This window comes from Canis lupus, chromosome 21, assembly GCF_003254725.2.
Source record: "Canis lupus dingo isolate Sandy chromosome 21, ASM325472v2, whole genome shotgun sequence".
Classification (NCBI taxonomy): domain Eukaryota; kingdom Metazoa; phylum Chordata; class Mammalia; order Carnivora; family Canidae; genus Canis; species Canis lupus.
Genome location: NC_064263.1, coordinates 16,306,219 through 16,330,948, shown reverse-complemented (window position 1 = coordinate 16,330,948; position 24,730 = coordinate 16,306,219). Strand labels below are relative to the sequence as shown.

The window sequence follows — 24,730 nt, the reverse complement described above, 5'->3', positions numbered from 1 at the left end:
CCCAAGTTTGTCTCTCAAGTTTGTGCCAGGTCCTGTGTCACTCAAGAGGCCCTATTTGTTTAGGGCCTATGTACTTTAACACACATCAGCCACTTCATCCTTGAAACAACCCTGTGGGGAAGGAGGGGATTTCTTAGTTACCATTACTATCAATAGGGCTTTTACATCCATAGAGTACCTCAAGTTTCTAAGGGCTTCCCTGTAAATTATTTTATCTGCATCCTGGCAAATTCCTATGTAAAACTCTCCCTCAGCACAGCCCCCCAAAACACACGTGCACACACGCACACGTGCGCACACACACACTCACACACACACAGACACACACAGCATACCATAAGCCATCTGTCATCAAGGCCCACAGATGTTCTGTCAGAAATGTAGCCTGAATTCCCCGTTGGCACCACCTCTGTCCCTACCTCACCAACCAGCTCAGGCCCAGCCCGAAGCCCCCCCAGCAGCCGGTCTACCACGGACAGTATGTCAAGTGGCACAACTTTCCTCAACAGCAGGTTTTCAATATTCATCAAAAGCCTTAACAATTGTCCATACTCTTTGATCCAACAATTCTGCTTTTGTGAATTTTCCTAAGGAATGATGCCAAGATGTGTACAAAGATTTATTCATAAGAAAGTTCATTCCAGTACTACTTAGACTTGGCCCTAGAACGGAGAGAGTTGTAAAACCTCTACACAACAGAGAAGAGGTTATATTTTTGTTTTGGTTTTTCTTTGAGCCACATGATGTAACATTATGAAATACATACTTGGAAGGAAATACATTTTTAAAATGCTTACCTTACCTCTGAGTAGTGGGATTGTGGAGAGTTTATTTTCCTCTTTATATATTTATATCTTTTCTAAATTTTCTTCAATAAACAGGACATTTAGAGATAATAGATTATATTAAGTATCATAGAAGCTCAATAGCAGTGAGAGAAACATGGGACAAACACACATGTACACAGCTAGTGACCAACCACATTCAATTCGCACTCCTAGGAAATAGGCTCTTAGCAGGTACGAACGAAAAGCCATTAACAGAGTTCAAACCTTTCATGCAGTAAGCTCACCACTGGGAATCCACTTTAAGGAAAGACCTGAACAAACTCAAAATGCTAAATGAATAAAAATGTTCATTACATCTTATCTAAAAGAACTGGAAACAATCCAAATGTCCAACAAGGGATTGTTCAGTATGAAACATCAACACCATGGAATGCAAAGCAGCCATTAGAAATGCCAATTATGAAAACTATGTGAAAATATGAAATAATGTTGACAATAGGCTATAAAATAAATAGAATACACAAAGCTGCATTTCTCAGGACTGCAGCTATGAAGAATGAGCATGTATGTGAACAAGGACATCTCAAAAGTAAGAACCTGTTGTGTTAGGATTATGGGATTACGGGGAGCTTTTTATTTTTTCATTTTGTCCTTTTTTTTCTAACAAGTTTTTGACATTTTGCATGCACCACAGGCACATTTTTTAAAACTTGGAAAACACAGAAAAGGGGAAAATAATCACTCTCAGCATTTTGATGCATTCCTCCCTGTCTCTTTTTCCCACGTGCTAGGGTGGTTTGGTTTGGTTTTTATCTCTGAAATCATGTCAAGGTTTTCTTTAAAGCACTTACAAAATCATTTCAATTTTTAAAAAATTAGTGAACCTACCATAAGACCTGCAAGAGAACGTAGCAGTGGGTTTTCTCTAGTGCCATCAAGAGAATTTACCTAATACAATGTCTATTTATAAACAAAAAACAGGCATATTTGCACTGTTGCCACAACAGATGGATTGATCAAAGTTCCTGAACACTTGCAGAGACTCTTAGGCCTATTTCAGTAGCAGAAGTCAGGAGCAAGGAGAATCCTGTGTTACCAAAGCTAACATCGTTGGAAATTAAAAGGAATTTTATCAGAGTTTGGAAAGAAAAAAATCAAACGATGTACCAAGTTTTCACATCAGAAAAAAGTTTGAGGAGAACAAATCCAGTTGGTCATTAGGTCTAGGAAATTTAACCTCCTTTATATGTCTCACACCCTCCTTCTCCTGTCTATCTGTCCTGACTTTCATTGGAGCCAACCTCTCATACCTTGGCAGCAGCAGCCCTGTTCTCCATCCAGGCCACATGGACTCCTTCCACAGAGAGACACAGAGACAGGGAAAATCACTACGCAGTGCATGAGCTCTGCTGCCCCTTGCGTGAGTATGGGCCCTGGAAGGAGTGAGAGGGCAGGCTCAGTCGGCTGTCGCCATGGAGGGGCTCAGTTTCTGCAGGCGTGTGACTCTTTTGTGCTTTTTGAACAGGGCCCCTCAACACAAGCTGATTATCCATCTCTTACATGTATTCTATTAAAGACTGCCCTCGGTTCCAAGGCTAGGGGAAAAGCTGCTGCCTTGGGTTCAGTGCGACAGGAGGTGCTACTGCTTGCATAGCAAGCCTCACCCAAATACTCTTCACTTTAAGGACAAAGGTAACTGCATGTTTTGCCTCAGAGGCTTTTAGAAACTAACCCATGTACAAGATGCAATGCAACAACACTGCAACCTTCCCAGAGAACTAATGTGGCCATGTCATTCCCACACTTCAATCTCCTCAGGGGCTCCCGGCTGCCCACACAAAGCTGTGAGAGGAAGTACAGTGCCCTGGTGAAGAGGGCAAACTTGAGAGCCAAACTGCCTGCCTGAGTCCTGCCCCGGCCCTTTGTGAACTGAGTGGCCTTGGTCAAGTTCCCCATCCTCCTGGTGCCTGTGTTTCTTTGTAAACAAGGATTAAAACGGTACCTACCACACAGGGTCATGGCACAGATTAAAGGAATTAATAAAGAACAAAGAAAAGAATCTGGCATATAGGAAGTACAGGGTAAAAGTTACATGCTGTTCCTATTATTGCTATTGTTGGAGAAAGTTCAAATTCTCTAGCCAGGCATACAGAGCCATCCATGACTCAGGCCAACCCATCTCTCTAGCTTTGCTTCTCATGACCTTTGAGTTACCACTGCCACTGTGACACGCAGCCACGCCAGCCTCTCAGTGCAGATCCCAAGGCAGGTTCATTCCTCCACAATTTGCTCACACAGCCATTCTCTCCTTGTTGGCTGAAGAGCAATCACAGATCTCTGAAACCTTCCTTTCCCCTCAATGTGGATTAGCCACTCCCTCCACTGTGCCTCTGCTATGTTCTATTAAGACTCTTTTCATAGACACTTTATTATCCTCATTGATTTATGTATCCTACTTCCTCCACCAGGAAACAGAGGACCCTAAGAAATCTTAACTGTATCCCCACTGCCAGGCACTCAGTCGACCCTAAATATTTATTAAGTAAAATGCAAAAGAAACATTGATCAGAACACACAAAGCTGGAAATACTTTTCAGGGAACCTGAACACCGGGATTTAGAAATCAAATCCCAAAATACTTTGACTCCAAGGAGAGTTAATTGGAGAAGATCATATAACCAAAGAGAAGAAAATTATTATTTCCCAGGAGAAAGCTAAGTCTTGTTATATGTGTATACTAGGGGAGGGAGACAGAAGTGACATTAATAATGGTTCTAAACTAGCTGACTCTTCATTAAATAGTACTTTTCAAATCTTTTCTTCAGAAAAAAATGTAGAGTCATAGCTGATTGGGGAGTACCTTTCACCTTGCTGAGAATGTAAGCTATCTCAACAGAAAATCCTACAAGAGACCCAGACCATAAGAAAAAAAAAGAATTAATCTTTGTTGAACATCTATGACAAGCCAGGTACTTAAAAAAATATTTTTTCTATTTATTAAATACAATATGGTAGCACAGAATTCACTTCACATGCATTACCAAGTTTGACAGAGTACATCCTAAAGAACTCTGAGACATAAGTATTCATCCTAAAGACATCCTAAAGACATAAGACAGAGTACATCCTAAAGAACTCTGAGACATAAGTATTCATCCTAAAGAACTATGAGAACTCTGCACTCTACAGATGAGAAAAATATATTTACTCATCCCATATATCTGTAGTGAGCATCTACTATTGTGCGAGTACTGATCCAGAAGCAGAGGTTACAGCAACAAAGAAAAAGTTCCCCAACTTCAGAGAGTACACATTCCAGTTGGGCAGCAAACAGCAATGAATGAATGGGGAAATGAGCATATACATTAGTGAACAAGAAAATAAGATAATGCCAAGTTTTTACTTGTAGAGAACTAAAATAGGAAGAAGGGACAGAGTGACTAGACAGCAATTTTATTTATTTTTTAAGATTTTATTTATTTATTTATTTGACAGAGAGTGAGAGAACATAAGCAAGGGGAGCCACAGAGGGAGAAGGAGAAGCAGACTCCCCACTGAGCAGGGAGCCTGATATGGCACTCGATCCCAGAACCCTGGGATCATGACCTGAGCTGAAGGCAGACACTTAACCAACTGAGCCACCCAGGCGCCCCAACATAGCAATTTTAGAGTGGGACATCAGAGAAGGCCTCTTCGAGGTGGCTATATTTAAGATGAGATTCAAATAAGAAAGATCAAGCATATGTAGATTGAAAGAAAAGTATTTCATTCTGAAGGAAGAACTAGGGCAAAGGCTGTAAAGTGAGAATGGACTTTGGCAAGTTCAAGGAACCAAAACCAAGCACAGTGAGGCTGATGCACTGTCAGTGATAAGTGGGCTGAGTGAGTGACATGGGGCAGGTCACAGAGACCTTGGTCTGCCAGGGTGAGGAGTGTGGATTCATGCCAAGTGCAATGGGAGGCCACCTGCAGGGGCAGGGGGCTGGGGAGAGAGTGTGGCACAGACCGATAAACAGGGTTAAAGATTTCTCTAGTCTCTGAAATAGAGGGGATTATGGTATAGATACAAGCAGAAGCAAGAAGTCTAGTTAGGAGGTCACTGCAAGTGGTCTAGGCAGAGGATGATGTGGCTTGGACTAGGGATGCTGGTGCTGGAGATGGTAGGAAGGAGATAAATTTGGGAATGTTTCTGAAGACAGAAAAGATAGGACTTGCTTAAGGAATGGATGATAATAGGAGAAAAAAGAAAGAAATCAAAAGCAATGCCTAGATATTTTGCCTTGAGTACTCGGGGGGATAGTACTTATGGGGGTGGGGGGGAAGACTTACTGGGGTGGGAAAGACTGAAGGAAGAACAAGTTTTGGGTAGAGACAAAGTTAAGAGTTCTCTTTCAGCCATGTAAAATGTGCATGCAAGTGCCTCTTAGATACCTTATCTGGACATGAATCTGGAGTTGCAGAAAATATTTGAAGGTAAAGATTTGAAGGCCAAATTTGAAGGCCATTAGCAAGTAGATATTACTGAAAGTCATTGGATTAGAAGAGGATACCTATATCTCAGAGAAAAGAAGGGGCTATTTCAGAATGTGAAGCACATCACCATTTAGGAGTGGAGAAGAGAAGGAGGAGAACCCAGAGAGGTTAGGAAGAGACCCAGGAAAGTAGAGTGTCCAACTTGACCCAGTAATTGCACTACTAGGGATTTACCCCAAAGATACAAATGTGGTGATCCAAAGGGGAACCTGCACCCCAATGTTTTATAGCAGCAATGTCCACAATAGCCAAACTATGGAAATAGCCCAGAGGTCCATCCACAGATGAATGAATAAAGATGTAGTCTATATATACAATGGAATACTACTCAGCCATAAAAAAAATTGAAATCCTGCCATTTGCAATGACATGGATGGAACTAGAAGATATGCTAAGTGTGGGCAGCCCCAGTGGCCCAGCGGTTTGGCGCCGCCTTCGGCCCTGGGTGTGATCCTGGAGACCCGGGATCAAGTCCTGCGTCAGGCTCCCTGCATGGAGCCTGTTTCTCTCCCTCTCCCTCTGCCTGTGTCTCTGCCTCTCTCTCTCTCTCTGTCTGTCTTGAATAAATAAATAAAATCTTAAAAAAAAAAAAAGATATGGTAGGTGAAATAAGTTAATCAGAGAAAGAAAATTATCCTATGATCTCACTCATATGTAGAATTTAAGAAACAGAGGATCATAGGGGAAGGGAGGAAAAAATAAAACAAGTTGAAATCAGAGAGGGAGACAAACCATAAGAGACTCTTAATCATAGGAAACAAACTGAGGGTCACTGGAAGGTTTGGGGTTGGGTGGATTGGGTAACTGGATGATGGACATTAAGGAGGACATATGATGGAATGAGCACTGGGTGTTACATAGGACTGATGAATATCACTGACCTCTGCCTCTGAAAGTAGTAATAAATTATATGTTAATTCATTGAATTTAAATAACATTTTTATTTTTATATTTTTTAAAGATTTTATTTATTTATTTATTTATTATTTATTTATTTATTTATTTATTTATTCATAGACACACAGAGAGAGGCAGAGACACAGGCAGAGGGAGAAGCAGGCTCCATGCAAGGAGCCCGACATGGGACTCGATCCTGGCTCTCCAGGATCACACCCCAGGCTGCAGGCGGCGCCAAACCACTGCACTACCAGGGCTGCCCTAAATAACATTTTTTAAAAAAGAAAGTAGAATGCCTAAGAAAACAGCAATCAGCATTGTCAAATGCTGCTGAGAAAATGAGCAAGATTAAAAGAAAGCAACGGCCTTTGACTTGGTCACATGAAGGTCATTCATTGATTGCAATGACAAGAATAGACCTGGTGGAACAATGGGGAGAGAGGAGAGCGAGGTAAAGATGTCAAAGCCCAAACTATGGACAACCTATAAGTTTTACTGAGAGAAAGGACTTGAAGACAGCTAGAGGTATAAACTACATAATGAATTTATTTTGGAATAGTTAAGGGACAAAATTAGAAAACATTTTGGGATTTTGGATGGGGTGGGGGGAACTGTTGTTTATTTGCAGATAAATACAGAAGCATGTTTATTTGCTATTGAGAATTATCCAGTGATGAGGGTAAACCTGATAATGGCAGAGAGAAGGGGCATAATTACAAGACCAAAGATCTACAAGACTTAATCTTAAGAAAATTAATAATGTGCCTAAGATAAAAGAATTGGTAGCCTGGGGAGCTGGGAAACTAATCAACTCTGTTTTGACTAGTAAGTACACCTTTTTTTCACAACACTATTATTGTAATATAATATAGTAGCATTTAAAAAAGATCCCAACTCCAGGCTCTGAAGATAATCAGGACAGAGTTAGAAAGAATCTTTTTTTTTAAAGATTTATTTATTTATTTACTTGAGAGAGAGAGAGAGAGAGAGGAGGGGGTTGAGAGGGCAGAGGGAGAAGTAGGCTCCCTGCTGAGCAGGACTCAATGCAGGGGACTCTGAGATCATGACCTGAGCCAAAGGCAGATGCTTAACTGACTGAGCCACCCAGGTGCCGCAGAGTTAGAAGGAATCTTAAGAGAACTTTGGAGCGCCAAGACAAACACACACCCCCTTCTTCTTTTTTTTTTCCTAAAGATTTATTTATTTATTTATTTATTTATTCATTCATTCATTCATTCATTCAAGACAGAGAGAGAGAGAGAGAGAGAGAGAGAAAGAAGCAGAGACACAGGCAGAAGGAGAAGCAGGCTCCATGCAGGGAGCCTGACGCAGGACTCGATCCTGGGTCTCCAGGATCACACCCCGGGCCGAAGGCAGCACCAAACCGCTGGGCTATTGGGGCTGCCTCACACACCCCCTTCTATATAGGCAAGCTCTGTTCATCACATAGACTGCTGAATGTCATTTCTATTTGCACACCTGGTTGTAATTCTACTAGCTGTAGGACCTTCAATTATTTCCCTTATATATTCAGAGTGAGTTTGAGAAGAGGACAGGGACACTGAGATAAATCACAGTGCGGTATAAGGGGAATGCCGTTGAATAAACTCTGGTGACCATAATAAGGAAGTAAAAATATGTTTTTAATGCCAGTTGTGTGTTTATATTCAGCAAAAGCAAAGGTGAGAATGAAGTACATGGTCATTCATTTCTCTTTTCTTTACACACCTATCCCAGGAAGCCAGTGACAGTGATGATGCCAAGAAGTGGCTTCTTGTCATCTGTTTCCCAGACCCACGCGTCCCCTCCACATGACAACATAGCATCACCTTTCTCACACCTGGGTTCCCATTACTTCTTCTAGTTAACCTTTTCCTCAGGGCAATATGGATGCCATCTCCCCCAGGAACTTTTATAGCACTAAGAACTAGTACCACATAAATTTGGCTCTTGATCATATGAAATATTTATTTATTTATTTAGAGTTTATTTACTTATTTAAGAAAGAGAGAGAGAGCAGGAGCAGGGTTAGGGGCAGAGGCAGAGGAAGAGGGAGAAGCAGGCTCCCTGCTGAGCAGGACTCAATCCCAGGTCCCTGGGATCATGACCTGAGTTGAAAGCAGACACTTAACCCACTGAGCCACCCAGGTGTCACAATCATATGAAGTCTTAAAATTATTCTCCAATTCCAGTATCACAGGGAGAGGAGAGTAAGAGTGCTTTTCAGTCAGAAATTCAAGATACTTGTTGGCCACTGATACTTTGAAAGGTAACTTAGTAGTACAAAGATGCAGATGGATCTGCCTTGAAATTGTGGCTTTGTTCCAACTCCAACACACTAAGTGATCTTGGGCAAGTCACTTTCTGAACCTCAGCTCCCCTACACAGAAAAAGGGAATAATACTACCATTGCCTACCACCTGAGTATGTATCTAAAACACGCTGGATAGTCTGCTCTTTAGTGGAAAACTCTACAAACCTATGGTTTTCAAAACCAGGTCTGAAATGCTTCTTCGACCTGTTTGCAACACCCTGTCAGCCTCTCCTCACTCCTAGCCTACTTCACTTTCTCATGCTGGTGACAAGGAAGTCATCATGCTCTCACCCAAAGCTTTGTCACCTGATCCCTTCAGTCCCTGTGCCTCACTCCACCTTGCTCAGGTAGGTTTTCCCACATTACCCCGACCTTAGTTCATCACTGCACTTACCCCATTGCTTATTTATTTACAGGACTATCTACTCCATAAAACAAAGGTTGCCTGAAGGAAAAGACTGAATTGTATTCATCTGTGTATCCCCAGCAGCACAGTGCCTGTTGCACATAGGTACTTTTTTTTTTTTTAAGATTTTATTTATGTATTCATAGAGACACACACAGAGAGAGAGAGAGAGGCAGAGACACAGGCAGAGGGAGAAGCTGGCTCCATGCAGGGAGCCTGACGTGGGACTCAATCCAGGGTCTCCAGGATCACACCCTGGGCTGCAGGCGGCGCTAAACCGCTGCACCACCGGGGCTGCCCAGGTACTTTTTTTTTTAAAGATTTTATTTATTCATTTGAGAGAGAGAGGGAGAGAGCATGAGCAGGGGTAGGGGCAGAAGGAGAGGGAGATGCAGACTCCCCACTCAGCAAGGAGCCAGATACCGGTCTCGATCCCAGGACCCTAAGATCATGACCTGAGCTGAAGGCAGATGTTTAACCAACTGAGCCACCCCAGGCACCCCAGGACTTACTTCTACTTCACCATGTTTGGCATATAACCAGTCATCAGAACATTTGATTTATATTCTCAGCATCTCCTGGGTTGGCTTCCCTATTCTGCTTTAGGACCAGGCTCTTATACTAGCCCTCTATCTTTGCTGTGAGTTCTCTCCCAGATCTAGATCCTTGATCAGTGAGGGTCCCAAGCTCCAGAACCGTCTTGAGTTCCCACCCTTGCCAGTACCCTCTGAACTCTAAGGATGACTCCAGGATGACTTAGCTAAGGCACTGGTGCAGTACTGCATACATTTCTGGAGCACCTTTATGTGAGGTAATGTCCCAGATGCAAAAGTGAGATGCCATGTACAAGGAATTTATGACTTACTGGGGGGTAAGGGAAGAGTCAGGGAGACAATTAGATGAAAACAATACAATTCACTGATGAAAAAGGTTTTATATCTCTGGGGAAATTCAGGAAAGCCTTAGAGGAAGAGGCATTTCAATAGGGCCTTAAAGCACTGAGGCGCTGTTTCCAGAGTTGTATATTTTCCACGAAACAGAACACCAAAGTGCCCCGCTCCTCCAATGAAAAGAAAAGTAAGTGGAGGAAATGCAGCCTACTGTGTGCCCCACTTGGAGATTCACAAGGCACAGGAGGGAGGCTCTGACAAGTCCTGAAGTACACAACCCCACTTTAGTGTTTAATCCAGCATCCCAAATTTGTTTGGCTTCCCAAATTTGGTTGTTTTTTGTTTTGTTTTGTTTTTTTTTAAGATTTTTTAAATTTATTCATGAGAGGCAGAGAGACATAGGCAGAGGGAGAAGCAGGCTCCATGCAGGGAGCCCAACGTGGGACTCAATCCCAGGTCTCCAGGATCAGGCCCCGGGCTGAAAGCGGCGCTAAACCGCTGAGCCACCCGGGCTGCCCTGGCATCCCAAATTTGCCCACCAGTTCTCCATCTCTTTCACCTTGGAGGCTGTATGTAGCATTTTGAGGAAAGGACTTGAAAAAAACTAAGGTTACTGTTACGCTTTTAAAGTTATATATTTGCACTGGAAAAGACCTTGCCTAGATAATATTTTAACATCAGATTTTTTAAAACAATATAATCAGCAATTTAAAAAATTCCCCCAGCGGTTCATCCCAAAAAGAAAAAGCAATGGGAAGCCTCACAGAACTAAGTAGCTGTCCAGACAGAACAAATGGGTTCCTTCAGTGTGAAGCGGTGTGCAGACCACAAGCCATTCTATCGGGGGAGGAAGGGAAAAAAACCCATCTCTGCCAGAGTCCATTCCTTCTATGGTAGGATGTTTACCCTCCCCCCAATCCCTCCAACATGCTGACTGGGTAAAAAACACCAGACTTAAAAGCAAAGAGAACGACATTGCGTAACAAGCACAACAACAAGCCGAGGAGGCAGGTTTCCCTCCCTGATATTTACCAAAACACAGTGTGCCTGCAAAGAGGGAGGCAAAGGGGGCATTGCACGCTTGTCTGTCCCCACCCTGGCGGCTTCGTGCTGAGCTATCCAGTCTGTGAGTTAACAAATGTTTCCTGGGAGTGAGGCACTGTGCTCACATACAGAGAGAAACAAGATATAGTCCTGCTCCTAAGTCCCGCCTCACAGGCCAACAGGGAAGAAGGCAGGTAAACAAACTGCAATGCAGGCACTCAAAGTGCAAGCAGGCAATTCTAGAATAAGAGGTGAGTGCAAAATGCCAGCGAGGCACAAAGGCAGGCACTCTTTAACTGTGCCTGGACTTAAGGTCAGAAGAGAGGCGTGTTAAAATAAGAAGATTCCTCTTAGTTCTCAGGAGATTGGAAAGGAGTTTTCCTGGCAAATAAATCTGTCTACCTATCTATAAGGAATCCGGTAGGACAGAGCAAAACTAGAGGAGGGGAGAAGCAGCTGATCTGATCTTCCTGGGAAAGTAGCATGAAGAACAGATGCATCTAATTTCACTTACTCCTGAAACCCTACAAAAATTCGGTAGAGACTTTTTGGTCTTTTTTTTTTTCTTCTTCTTCTTCTTTTTGGTCTTAATAACAAAACCATTCAAGTTCAGGGAAAGAGAAGATAATGGTGTCAAATTTTGGAAGCTTGGGAAACAGATGAACAAGTAGTAAGTGAGGGCAGACTCCAGAAATCTGAATCCTAAACCAGATGCAGGAAGAGCTGAGTGTGCAGCTGATGGAAACCACAGAGTCCTGACCAGGCCCAGGATGGCAGTACCGTGTACTCCTAGAGCGGCGGGACAAGATGGGGAAATGAAGAAACCGGGGAAAGCAGCCTGAAAAGAAGTTAAACCCTGAGATCCTTCTCTGCACTGACAGAATTCTGGAGGCTCAGAGGCTAGAGAGCATACAACAGAAATGTCCAGTATGTGTTTTAAAATAATCTGGCGAAAGGGGGTGGGGAGGACACAGATGAAATAAAAATGTCCGTGAAGGAATCGCTGGAGAGCCTGGGGGCTCAGGAATCAGGATTCATTGCACCATCCTCTCTACTTTGTAGTCTTTGGAATTTTCCATAATAAAAAGTAAGAGTGGCTCTGGTCCAGGAGTACCCAGGATGGTTAAAAGGGAACATAAAACAAACAAGGGCACTCTGTCTGCTGAAGGTGAAGTACAAGTTTCCCATTCCCTCTCCTCTAGAGAGTTCCCTCTTCCCTCTCCCAGCAAAGAGATGGGGAAGGCTCCTCCAGAGCAAACACAACCAAGAAAAACCTGAAGATGCTGCCTCAGGGGTTCCCAACAAACAATCCACCCCCATCACACCACAGTTACTGATCTCTGTTCCATACTCAGTTTCCTGACAGCTTCCTAAACATACAACTCACATACTCAATTCACCCTTTTCAAGTGTACAATTCAGTGGTTTTTAGTATAGCCACAAAGCTGTACAACCATCATCATGATCAATTTTAGAGCATCTTCATCACCCCAAATAAAGTCTTATACCAATTAGAAGTCATGCCATCCATATTCACCCCACTCTCCAGCCCCAGGCAACCACTTAATCTATTTTCTGTCTTTATAGATTCGCCTATTCTGGAAATTTCATATAAATGAAATCATGCATTCTGTAGTCGTTTTTGAGTGGCTTCCTTCATACCATGTTAAGGTCTTAACAGTTGCTTTTGTTTTTGTTTTTATCGCCCCCACCCTTTAATTAGACCACAGAGCCAAGGATCACATTCAAAGTGACATCTCAGGAAAGCCTCTAATGAAGATACAGACCACAGCAAACACACAAAAAAAAGCAGCTTGAAGGAAATGGATACTATGTGAGGAACAGAGCAGGGTAGGAGGGAAAGACCATTAATATTCTTACAAAAATGAAATAAAGGGGGATCCCTGGGTGGCTCAGCGGTTTAGTGCCTGCCTTTGGCCCAGGGCGTGGTCCTGGAGTCCCTGGATCAAGTCCCACGTCGGGCCTCCTGCGTAGAGCCTGCTTCTCCCTCTGCCTATGTCTCTCTCTCTCTCTCTCTGCCTGTCTCTCATGAATGAATAAATAAAATCTTTAAAAAAAATGAAATAAAATTATAGCTGTGAATGGCTGTGAATGAAAACAGGATGCTATAGAAAAGAATCATCAAGAAGACAAAAAAAAGAGCTCTTGGAAACTGACAACTTAGTAGCAGAAATTTAAAAAAAAAAAACAACCTCAATAAAAGGATTGGAAGATGAAGTTGAGAAAATTTTCTGAAGAATAGAAGCACAAGACAAAGATATGGAAAACAGGAGACATTAAGAATATTCTAGAGAACCAATACAGAAAGTCCAATAACTGAGTGAAAGAAATTCCAAAGGGGGCATCCAGGTGGTTCAGTTGGTTGAGTGGTGACTCTTGGTTTTGGCTCAGGTCACAATCTCATGGGTCAGGGCTGGGCTCTATGCCCAGCAGGGAGTCTGCTTGATGGTTCTCTCCCTTTGCCCCTTCTCCCACTCACTCTCTAAAAATAAAATCTTTATTTATTTTTTAAATAATTTTTAAAAGATTTTATTTATTTATTTATTCATGAGAGACAGAGAGACAGAGAGAGAGAGAGAGAGAGAGAGGCAAAGACATAGGCAGAGGGAAGGTAGGCTCCCGGCAGGAAGCCTGATGTGGGACTTAATCCCGGGACTCCAGGATAATGCCATGAGCCAAAGGCAGAGGCTCAATTGCTGAGCCACCCAGGCGTCCCTAAAAATAAAATCTTTAAAAAAAGAAAAGAAATTTCCAAAAAAAAGGAAGAGGAAATTTCCAAGAAAGAACAGAAAAACAAAAAGAAAAATCATAATTAGATAAAACTTCGAAGAACTAAGGGATACACGTTGCCAGATCCAAAGGTCCTGCCCACAAACACAGTGTGAAATTTCAGAAAACCGCAAAGATTATATAAGCTATCAGAAAGAAAAATCAAACGAACAGGCTATATACAAAGAATCAGAAATTAAAACGTTTCCAACTTTTCAACACCTTCAATAAAAACAAGACAGTGAAGTAAAACTTTCAAAATTCTGGAGGAAAATGAATTCCGACCAAACTACATGTCAAAAGTGAGAATAGGACAAAAATATTTTCAGATCTACAAGAGCTCAAAAATTCACATTCCATTCACCTAAGAAGTTCCTGGAGGATATCCTTCATCAAGCGGTATACAAGAAACAGGAGTAGAGACAATCCGTGGAATGTCCCAAAATGACTATCATATGAAGAAACCAACCAGACTGGACAAGTAGAGCTCAAGGGACAGGCATATTGAAGATGGTCATCACCAAAAACCCTACTGCCATTATATCCTCTTTGGTGTTGTTGGTCTAAATATTTTTAATATAGGATTATAAAATTTTCAGACATACTGAAAAGTAAGCCCGTGATGCTCATCACCAATTCAATATATGAACATTTTGGCCTGTTAACTTAATCTACACCCTTTTCTCTATTTTTACTTTGTTTCAATGTTTTATAAAAATTCCATATTATATCATTTCATTTCAGTGTACTTCAGAACCCACCTCTATATTATCCATTCTCTACATCACAATATTATTATCATGCCTAGGAAAACTAATGTTAACCACTTGATATCAGTCAATAAGACAATTTCCCCAACATCTCAAAAACGCTTTTTTATGATTAGACTGTTATGGGCTGAATTGTGTCTCCCCTGACCCCCAAATGGAAGCCCTAAGCCCCCATACCTCACAATATGGCTATAATTTGAGATAGGGCCTTTAAAGAAGTAACTAAGTTAAAAATGAGTCCTTCAGGGTGGTCTTTTATCCTACATGACTGATACCCTTACAAAAAGAAAACAGATTAAGATATACAGAGAGACACTGGGAAACATGTGTACAGAGGGACAACCATGTGAAGAGGGAGTAGGGAGTGACCATCTCTAAGCCAAAGAGAGAGGCCTCAGGAAAAATCTACCTGCCAGCACCTTGATCGGACTTCCAGCCTCCAATACAGTGAGAAAATTAATTTATGGGACACCTGTGCAGTTTACTTGGTTAAGCATCTGACTCTTGATTTCAGTTCAGGTCATAATCTCAATGTCATGAGATTAAGCCTGTGTCAGGCTTTGTGCTGAGCATGGAACCTGCTTAAGATTCTCTCTCTTCCTCTCCTTCTGCTTTCTCCCCAGCTCGTGCTCTCTCTCTCTCTCTCTAATCTTTCGCTCTCTAAAAAAGTAAATTAATTAATTAATTTTTAATTTAAAATAAATTTCTGTTCTTTAAGGCTACCCAATATACGGTATTTAGCAAACTAATACATAGAGTATCTGAACCCAAAAAAGATTCATATATTACATTGATTGTAAATTTTGAAGCTATGTTATTTTTTTCATGCCACTGACTTGTTGCAAAAGCTAAATCAGCTGTCCAATAATCCGCATTTATCTGTTTGCTTATTAGAGTGTAATTTAATTTCTTCTACCTTTCTAATAAATCAAAGTTAGCTTTAGGGTCTCAATTAGATTTAGGGATCAATTTTTAGGTAAGAACATTCCATAGACAGTAACTGCATACTCTCTCTCTCTCTCTCTCTTTTTTTTTTTTTTTTGCATACTCTCTTTTTAACCTGTTAAAGAATGACAGGTAAACTTGGTCCAGACTTTTTTCTGACTCTGCCTGCTTGACCTTGTGCTAATGAAGCACCTGCTTATCCCCTCCATGCTGTCTATGTGGGTTAGCTGATGGTATTCACTTCATCCCACAGAGGAGTTTTGCTCTGAACTACTCCCTGACAGCTGGAGAAATGAGAGGTACAAAAGACAGAATAGTCCATTCTCTGTGACCATACTCTACCAGATGTCCAGTGCCTGACCCACTTTATACCCCCATCAGATGCCCTCATATGGTGGGCTTTAAACTTCCTAGGACCCACTTACAACTTTGCCCACTGACTTCCCCATTAGTACCTCTTGTAATCTCTAGGAAAGCTAAAGCAAGACTATGAACCCAAATCAGCTTATTTTTAAACCTAATAGTGGCACTACTGCCCTTTTCTTTTTAATTTAAATTCAATTAGCCAACATATAGTACATCAATCATTTCAGATGTAGTGTTGGATAATTTATCAGTTGCATATAATACCCAGTGCTCATCACATCACATGCTCTCCTTAATGCCCATCATCCAATTACCCCATCCCCCCCACCTCCCCTCCAGCCAGCCTGTTTGTCTCCTAGAGTTAAAGAGAGTCTCCCATGGTTTTTCTCCTTCTCTGATGCTTGCTAGATTTGTACTTGCTCCTTGTTTTAAAAAACTAACCAATATACAGTTTAGTAATACAAACATGTATGGTTAAACCATATAAAAGGTAAGAGAATAATCAACACAAAAGTCAGGATAATCATTGACTCTGGTGAGGAGAGAAGGGGACATGACTTGGGGGCAGAAGATACAAAAGCAGCTTCTAAGGCACCAATAACATTCAATTTTATAAGCTGAATGGTAGGTGCACAGTTTTCATTTTATTGTTCTTCAAGCTGTAAATCCATATTTAGAACACTTTTTGGTATACATGATACATTCCGTATTATTTTTTTGTGAGTAATCCACTGTGGCTAGAAGACAGGGTTTGAGGAATAATGTAAAAGGAGAAAAGACTGGAAATGGAGTTTACTCTGAAGGCAAATGGCAGCCTCAGTCATGCTCCCTTGGGAGTCAAGGAACATTTATACCCAAGATTAACTCAAATGGCCTTCTTACAATCTATCCATCAAGAATGACAGAAAAAAATCCTCTTTTTTCTTCCCCTACTAAGTCACCTAGAGATGACATATCTAACGTTGTAAGTGTCTTACTGGGAAACATAATAATATGGTTTTGATGTATTTTTCTGGTGAGAGAAGACTCAGCTTCCCCTAGGGAACACACTTGCCTCAAATTCTTAAATGACACAAAGCTGGGAGGGATGTAGAACAAATGTTTTAGATGACAGAACTGGGATATATCTTGGTGAGCTGGAGTGACAGGTCAAATCTAGCGCACTTGATAACAACATCTACCACTTACTGAGAACATACGATATGCCACAAGCTTTACATAATTTATTCTGCGGAAGTAAGTTGCCCGAGATCACAAAGCAAGTCAATTGCCCAAGATCACAAAGCAAGTCAATAGTGGAGTCATCATTTGAAACCAGATTTTCAGATTCAAATTCTAATCTCAAAAAAAAAAAAAAAAAAAAAAAAAAAAAATTCTAATCTCAAGTGAGATGTCAACAACCAGAAATTAACTCTTAAAAAACTGAATCCTCTTCATTTTGGTCTGTTACCCTCAGAGAAATGCCAATCAACCCCCACCCCTTTGGGCATCAGCACCTCAGGAAAATGATTAGATCAGACTTATTTCATTTATTGAGGTACCATTTGGGGACCCTCTGACAGCTGCCAAAAACCCTCTATCTACCCTAAAGAGTAAGTCTGTCATCCAGAGCAAGTGGTAAGAGGATTCTCTCTGTGACCCCATTCCCAGTCCAGCTGTGTTTGCTTCCCATCTGCATATTAAGAATTTGTAAAACTCAAGATATGCAGTTGTAGACAGTGGGCCCTTATCACAAAGATTGCTGAGCAAGACCCCTTAGCCAGCCTGTTCTCCACCTTCAATTTTCTTTTGTCCTCGGGGCCACTGTGATTTGATGGGTGTGTGTAGCCAAGAGAACAGCACCACCACCTACAATGCACGGTCATATCCAATGAGCAATCCCGAAAGACAGCCAGAGAATTTTAATGAAAACCAGAAAAGTCTTGGCCACTAAGTCCAACTGCAGTCCAGGCCCAACAGCCCCTCCCCCTGCAGCCTAGAATCCCTGAGCCAGTTTCACCCCAAGAGGAGGGAGGAAAATCCATACTGCATTCAGCAACATCTTCCATGGCAGCCACTTTCCAGGGTCATTTAGGTAAGAGGCAAGGTACATGCTGATTGCAGGAGGACCCAGGGACCCTGAGAAGCACAGGGTGCAGCAGCAACAGATCTGAGCCAACAGATTATGAAACAGTCTATTTAAAAAAAAAAGTCTTTCCTTCTGCCAAAGCTATCTGAACACAGCTGCATACAAGGCTAGTGAGGAATCTTAACAAGCTTAAAGGGACCGTATTTCAGATTCTCAAAAACCAAAGGTGGAAGAGATGAGTATTTTAAGCACTTACTATGTGTCAGGCACTCTGATCTCATTTAACCTTCACTATGAGGTGGAAATTATAAACTGCATGTAACAGATAAAAACCCTGACTCAGAGAGGTTAGATAAGTTGTCCCAGGGACATAGCTGGCATATAGAGAACCAAGGCCCAAAGTTCAATGTGGGTGAGGCTCATCAGGAATAAACTCAAAATTCCAACCTGACCTGCCTAATAAAGAGAATCATCATTCACTAAAGAGCAGCAGTGCCTGGGACTCAACTAAGATTTCTGCATGTACTGGATCATCTAATCTCCACTGCAACCAGGTAAAATAGGGAGTCCTTATTAATTATCCCCCTTTTAGACAAGGAAGCTAAGGCGAGATGTTAAATAACTCAGCCAAGGTCATGACATTGCCAGGATTTGACCCAGGACTACCAGATTCTAGAGCCCTATGTTAGAATACTCACTCTTAACAGCCTGCAGGAGAACCACCTATGTCATTGTACCAACCAAAGAAAGGAGTTGCATGAAGACTTCAGCCCCCCCTTCCCAGCAGGCTATCCACATTCCAGTGTTACCTTTCAATTCGTCCAAGCACTCTTCACTGGGGGCACAGAATCACTGGCTCTGGGAAGGCTGACGGTGACATCGGCACCTTCCTATGGACTGGGGGCTCTGCTGACACTGCATGTATGGAGGAGAAAGCTCCCAGCAATGATCCCGAGATGCCTGTGAGTGCAGAAGCTGACAGCTCCTTTTTGCAGGCTCTGCTGCACGGGCCCACCCACCTCACGGCAACTCCTCCCCTCCCCAACAGCTCACAGGCCTATTTTGTATTCTTAACAGTAGACCATGTGCCTCCTCCTAGAGGAACTGTGATTTCCCAAAGGAGACGACTGTCTAGACAGAGCATCCCAATACCTCTTGACAAGAAATGGGCCATACAATGTCAGGTTTGATCATTTAGGGTTTTGGGGTCTGTGTTCAGCACCCGAGTGAAGGCCCCAGGCCCCACACCTCTGGATTATCAGACTGAGCATCACACAGTACAACAGCTCATATTAGGGTTAGAACTGTCTTCCCAGCCAGGCAAGCGTTACCAGCAAGAAGTTGCAAGCATGTTACATCCAGGTTTGCGGGTCATGCACTCCCAAGCTCACCACAGAAAGCATTCCATTAATCAGATGCAAACTTGACAGAACTCTTCTTTACATGTTCAGAATAACCAGGCTTTGAGGTAGACTGAACACCTAGTATGCGCCAGGTGCTGTGGCAGGTACATTCAAAGCCAGTATCATAATTTTCACAATATCCAAAGAAAATATTCACAACATTTTATGAGGCAGATAGGACTGCCTTTTTTTTTTTTTCTGGATAGGATTGCTTTTATACAGATAAGGCAACTGAAGCCCAGGGAGGTAAAATACTTTTTTTCACACAGGAAATGGCAACTTCAGAATCAAATTAATCTTTAATATGACTCCAACACCCTTACATCCAGTCAATCATGAGCTATTTATTTATTCTGCAGATATTTATGGAGTACCTTCTATGGGCAGCTACTATGCCACTTATAGAAAATACAGCTGCTAACACAATAGCCTGTGTCCAGTCACCAAAGAACTATGTTCTCAAAAGTGGCAGTGCAGATCTGAAAGGCAGGTACAAAATAATGAAATTAGGGCCTTTGATGAATGATCAGGGCAGGTTTCTCTGAGGAAGTGGTATCAGAGCTGAGACCTGAAAGATGAGAATGAGCCAGCCATTTGCAAAGCTATGCAAAGAGTGCAAGCAGAAGTAACCAGAAGGAGCAGCCTGGGTGGCTCAGTGGTTTAGCGCCGTCTTCAGCCCAGGGCATGATCCTGGAGACCGGGAATCAAGTCCCGCGTCGGGCTCCCTGCATGGAGCCTGCTTATCCCTCTGCCTGTGTCTCTGCCTCTCTGTCTCTGTCTCTCATGAATAAATAAATAAAATCTTAACAAAAAGAAGTAACCAGAAGTGTGAGGGCTGGCTGCAGGAAAAGGTTTGTCATGTTTAGAGAATATAAAGGTCACCAGGGACCAAGGCTGAATGAATAACGGGGAAGAAAGAATGTTTGAGATGACGCAGGGCCTTGCTGACCACAGAAAAGAGGCTAGATTTTGTTGTAAGGGCAATGAAAAGTCAAGGAAAAGTCTTGATGAGAGGAGTGACATGATTTCATTTGTGCTTTGGATTTTGTTTTTGTTTTTAAGTAGGCTCCGTGCCCAATGTGTAGACCAAGGCGGGGCTTGAACTCACAACCCTGAGATCAACACCTGAGCTGAAATCAAGAGTCAGACACTTAACCCACTGAGCCACCCAGATGCCCTGAATTTGTGCTTTCAAGAGGTAGTGCTGCTTGCTGTAGACAAGGAAGGGGCAAGAGTTAGGAATCAGGGGAGAGATGATGGCGGCTCAGACTAGAGTGATGGACTGAATGTGAATAGTAAGGGAACAAACTTCTAGGTTCCTAGCTTGACCAACTCGGTTGACAGTGGTACCATGTATAATGAGAAAGACTGAAGGAAAAGCAAAATGCTCATGAGATAGCCATGGTTTTTATTCTCTTTTACACCAAGAAGAAAAAGAGTAGACCCAGTTGTGTTTTTTTCTGGGGAAGCTGTAAATTAAAGGTTTGAAGCTGCTCAACCTGGTGAAGAGCTGCTGGGAATGAAAATGGAGAAAAAACAGTAAGAATGTGATAGGTTGACCTAGAAACAGGGGTTCCACTTGCTTCATTTGGCCATCCACTACCAAGCTGGGACCCATGGGTGCAAGGGCGACAGAGGAGAAGCTCAGTTTGATGTTGGATGGAGAAGGACAGTCTCGTGATCAAAGTTGTGGAAAAAGGAGTAATGAGCTGCTTCCAGGTGATGATGACTTCCCTGTCATTGGAAGTATTAAAGAATAAACCAAATGACCCCTTGGTTGGATGGTTAGAAAGAAAATTCAGTAATTGTGTGGGCAAACTCCTTTTTTTTAAAAACATTTTTATTTATTTATTCATAGAGACACAGAGAGAGAGAGGCAGAGACACAGCAGAGGGAGAAGCAGGCTCCATGCAGGGAGCCCGACGTGGGACTTGATCCAGGGTCTCCAGGATCACACCCCGGGCTGCAGGCGGCGCCAAACCGCTGCGCCACTGGGGACTGGGGCTGCCCCTGGACAAACCCTTCTAAGCCTAAAATCCTTCTAAACCCTAGGATCCCATGGCTTTAAGATATAATCTTTATTAATCTGACCATTAGGGCTGGAGTTTCCCAAACCAGGCAGAGATTCTTTGGTATGTCTTACCTTCCAGAAGGCAAATAAGAACAAGATTAGCTTATTTCAGCCATCATAAAGGGACTCCTAGTTTACTTCTACGTGTCCTACAAGATGCTGAAAGTATAGTATATACTGGTATACTTTTGTATAGTTTTGTAAAAGGTACAGGCTACGAATCAGATATTTGAGATCTGCAATTTGTTAGCTCTGTGGCCTGTGGCAAGATGCTTAAATCCTCTTGAGTCTCTGTTTCTCTCTTTGAAAAATGGGAAAATGGAAGACTCATGCCTAATTCAGGATGTTTGCTGTGAGGACCAAAGTCCAGTACCAACCCATTACAGCAATAATAATAATGATAACTAACATTTATCAAGTCACTGCTATATTCTAGTACGTGCTATGTGGTCTCTGTGCATTTTTTTCACCAAACTTTACAACAACCCAAAGGCAGATACTATTGTTATCCCTGTTTAAAGAGTAAAGATCAAATAAATAAATAAATAAATAAATAAATAAATAAATAAATAAATAAAAATAAATAAATAATAAAAATAAAATAAATAAAAATAAAGAGTAAATATTCCTAGAGGTTAAATAACTTGCCCAAGAGTCATACAGCTAGTAATTGTTCAAATTGGGAAAAAACAAGCAAACATCAACAAAAATGAAAAGGAAATAAAAAGCCAAAGACATATCTAGATAGATGTTTAGATATTGTTAAAAAATGTAACCTACCGTGAAACTTATCAATTCACTGACTAGACATTTAGTAAATATTTACTAAGCAGATAAATGAATGAATAACTGAATGATTAAATGATTCCTTTTTTTAAAAAAGATTTTATTTTATTTATTCATGAGAGACACATAGAGAGAGGAGAGAGAGGCAGAGGGAGAAGCAGGCCCCATGCAGGGAACCTGATGTGGGACTTGATCCCGGTTCTGCAGGATCACACCCTGGACTGAAGGCGGCGCTTAAACCATTGAGCCACCAGGGCTGCCCCTGATTAAATGATTCCAAAAAACATATATTGAGGTCTTACCAGGCACAGCATCAAGAAACTAGGGTTACACAGAACTGACATTAATTTCATTGAGAGGTTGCCATTAAAACCATAATCTTCCCATCGTAAATAAATTCAGGTACTGATCCATACCCCATGAAGAAAGGTCCTAAGAAAGGTCATTCTCAGACATGCCAAAAGAAGCCAGAATTGCTATTGTTCTTTCTTTTTTTTTTTTTTTTTTTTTAAAGATTTTATTTATTTATTCATGATAGTCACAGAGAGAGAGAGAGAGAGAGAGAGAGAGAGGCAGAGACACAAGCAGAGGGAGAAGTGGGCTCCATGCACCGGGAGCCCAACGTGGGATTTGATCCCGGGTCTCCAGGATCGCGCCCTGGGCCAAAGGCAGGCGCCAAACCGCTGCGCCACCCAGGGATCCCTGCTATTGTTCTTTCTTTGGGAAGTCCAATGTTAGAGGGGTGCTCAGAGTAGTAGCTGAAAACTAAGAGCACATAAATAGAAGCCAAGGGAAGAGAGAGTCTCAAAGAAAAAATGAAAAAGACTTCAATGGGAAGCAGAAATCTAAGAGAACAAAAACAAAGGCTTTTTAAAAAGGCTGACTTAGGGCAGCCCGCGTGGCTCAGCGGTTTAGTGCCACCTTCATCCCAGGGCATGATCCTGGAGATCTGGGATCAAGTCCCATGTCGGGCTCCTTGCATGGAGCCTGTTTCTGTTCTCTGCCTCTCTCTCTCTCTCTCTCTCTCTCTCTCTCTCTCTCTGTGTCTCTCATAAATAAATAAATAAACAAACAAATAAATAAAATCTTTTTTAAAAATAAAAAGGCTGACTTAATACCTAGAATTGAACTTCACTAGCATTTGGAAAAAGAAACCAAGGCTCGGACGCCTGGGTGACTCAGTGGTTGAGTGTCTGCCTTTGGCTCAGTGCATGATCTAGGGGTCCCAGGATTGAGTCCCACGCTGGGCTCCTTGCAGGGAACCTGCTTCTCCCTCTGCCTATGTCTCTCTCTCTCTCTTTCTGTATCTCTCATGAGTAAATAAAATCTTTAAAAAAAGAAAGAAAGAAAGAAAGAAAGAAAGAAAGAAAGAAAGAAAGAAAGAAAGAAAGAAACCAAGTCTCAAAGAGCATTTGGATGAACAGGTTAAAGAGAAAGAGGAGGTAGTCTTTTAAGAAGATTGGTGATTAAAAACAAAACAAAACAAAACAAAAAAGGAGATTGGTGATAAAAAGGAGAGAGAGAATAGCAGCCTGGTGAGAAGAAGCAAAAGGACTACTGCTAAGGAACCAAAAGTAAAGGAGAAACCAAAGACCGATGAAAGGAGAGTCAAAGACCGATGACACATCGAAGAGACACAAGGAAGAAAAAGAAGGACTGGGCCCAGGGAAGTCAAGAAGGGCGGGATGGAATGCACAGGAAGAGGTTTCCCTTGGGAAAGGAGAGGTCATCTTCTGCTCTGAAACGGGAATGAAGGAGGAGAGATTATCACTCTCTCTTATCACTCTCTCTCTCTTGAAGCAGCTCTTCACCAGGTTGAGCAGCTTCAAGCCTTTAAGAGAAAGTCACTGTGAATCAACCTGGATGGATCCCCAAATCAATCAAGTCAGGGAACATCATTTTAAGCTTAAAATGATATTGACTTCCTTGGGCCACTACTAAATAAATTGGTATGGAAAAGACAACCATCATTTAGATAGAAGTTCTACACAGTTAAAAAATCAGACTTAGTCCATTATATTCCATTTCTTTGCAGGGGAGGGACAAAAGGAGAAGGAGACAGAGAATCTTAAGCAAACTCCATGCCCAGTGTGGAGCCTGACATGGGGCTTAATCTCACAACCCTGAGATCATGACCTGAGCTGAAATCAAGAGTCAAATGCTGGGATCCCTGGGTGGCGCAGCGGTTTAGCGCCTGCCTTTGGCCCAGGGCGCGATCCTGGAGACCCAGGATCGAGTCCCACGTCGGGCTCCTGGTGCATGGAGCCTGCTTCTCCCTCTGCCTGTGTCTCTGCCTCTCTCTCTCACTGTGTGCCTATCATAAAAAGTTAAAAAAAAAAAAAAAAAAAATTAAAAGAGTAACTTAACCTCAAAGAAACCATATTCCTTCAAACAGGCAATATTATTTGCAATTCTTTTAGATTCATCACAGTACTAAATGCAAGACAAGGAACACTTGGGTGGCTCAGTTGGTTAAGCTCAGGCTCAGGTCATGATCTCAGGGTCCTGGGATTGAGCCCTGCATCAGGCTCCCTGTGGGAAGTCTGCTTCTCCCTCTCTCTCTGCCCTTCTCTCCACTCATGCTCTATGCCTCTCTGTTTCTTTCTCTCAAGTAAATAAATTAAATCTTTAAAAATAAATAAATAAAATAAAGGCAAGA

General features: G+C 42.0%; 1 protein-coding gene across 2 annotated transcripts in view; it reads right to left on the bottom strand.

The window, feature by feature from the left end:
- The window catches only part of RAB30 (RAB30, member RAS oncogene family), a 90,230-nt gene that overhangs the window by 35,775 nt on the left and 29,725 nt on the right, over positions 1-24,730 (bottom strand). Inside the window, exon 1 of one of the 2 annotated variants that reach the window (XM_035704225.2) lies at positions 18,621-18,851. The exons of the other annotated variant lie outside the window; for it this stretch is intronic. The gene's annotated coding sequence lies outside the window, so the exon portion shown is untranslated. Of the gene's footprint in view, positions 1-18,620; positions 18,852-24,730 lie in introns of those variants that run through there. 2 annotated transcript variants of the gene reach the window in all.